Source organism: Juglans microcarpa x Juglans regia, chromosome 8D (genome assembly GCF_004785595.1).
Source record: "Juglans microcarpa x Juglans regia isolate MS1-56 chromosome 8D, Jm3101_v1.0, whole genome shotgun sequence".
In the NCBI taxonomy this organism is placed as follows: Eukaryota; Viridiplantae; Streptophyta; class Magnoliopsida; order Fagales; family Juglandaceae; genus Juglans; species Juglans microcarpa x Juglans regia.
Genome location: NC_054608.1, coordinates 18,216,556 through 18,218,003, shown reverse-complemented (window position 1 = coordinate 18,218,003; position 1,448 = coordinate 18,216,556). Strand labels below are relative to the sequence as shown.

At 41.8% G+C, this 1,448-nt stretch overlaps 1 pseudogene; it reads left to right on the top strand.

The window, feature by feature from the left end:
• Positions 1–278: 278 nt before the first annotated feature.
• LOC121242250 lies at positions 279–1,124 on the top strand (annotated as a pseudogene).
• Positions 1,125–1,448: the final 324 nt, after the last annotated feature.

Here is a 1,448-nt window from a genome sequence, read left to right as displayed (position 1 = left end):
CCCCATGGCCGATCTGTTTGAGAGCTCTTCGTTCAGAACAGTCAGATTTTATACGGCAATCTGGGCAGCAAAGCTCTTACTATTAGCCATAGGAATTATATTCGCTTATATTTTTTTCAAAGTAGCTATAATTCCATACACAACAGAGTTGTCCCTATCCACTCTACCACGCCTCTGGATCCTCCCTCAGAAGTTGGCTCTCTCCCCCTTACATCTACATCATTGTCAACTTCATCATCATCACCATCGCCACCTCCTCTGCCTTCCAAAACTGAAACCACCACCCTCCTTTCTCTTTCCCCACAATTGCTAAGCCCACCACCCACCAATCCCAACCCCAAGATCAGACTCCTAGTTTCAAAGACTCAACCTCAGACGCCGAACCCACAATAAACAGCATTGATGATTTCCATGACATCATCTGGGACGAAATCGTGCAATTAGAGCACGAGAAGCAACGAGTTGAACATTTTGTGTCGTCCGAGCCTTCACCAGAATCATCTTCCGAAAACTCTTGCTTGACGGAAGCTGGCGGGAAGGACGGAGACGACGATGAGAGTACCTTGGATGCGACTTGGAATGCGATCATGGAGGCGCAAGGGAAGCCATTGAAGCGGCAGCACAAGAAAAGCGAGACGTGGGATTTACCGCCTCGGCTTGAGAGGTTTGGAGCGATTCTGAATGATGGTGATATTGCAGTCCAGTGGGCTGGGCTCGGCGGGAGCTGAAGAAGTCGGATACATTCAACGACAGAGTATCATTGGTGATGACGAGGAAGAAATCAATGAGTCAGGAGGAGTTGAACCAGCCGAGCGGAAGCGTTCATCAAGAAGTTCAATGCTGAGATGAGATTACAGAGGCTTGAATCGGATCGGCGCTTCATGGAGAAGGTGAATCGTGGTGTCTAAGTTTATTTCAAAATCTTATCATGAGTATGGAAAGAGATGATATATGAAGCATACCATATATGATTTTAGAGAGAATTTCAACTCCAAAAATTTGACTTGGGTTCTGTTCTCGTATGGGACACGTGTCTCATAACAAGACGAGATTCGTGTCTCATATATAACATATCCAGTTTCAATATGAACCATGCCTCAGCTTTGCCCTAATCTTAAATTTCAGGTAATGGATGCTCTCGATAAGGATTTATCCAGTAGAAATGCAAGATGTACAAAAAACTAGTTAGGACAAAGTATTATTTTACTTAGTCACATGACTTGATTCGATATATTAGATCGTATCAAATTCCTAATAATAATATAAATATTTATTATGATTTCTAACATATTTTTATAATATATGCATAAACAATTTGTTCGAATTTTATGAATGGTACAACTCTTTAACGTGAAAAATCCTTTTGAAGAAAAAAAGAAAAAGAAGCCAGCTTATTACCAAAACTCCATAAAAAGCAAAAGAAGTCAGCTTACCTTGGTTGGCAATCG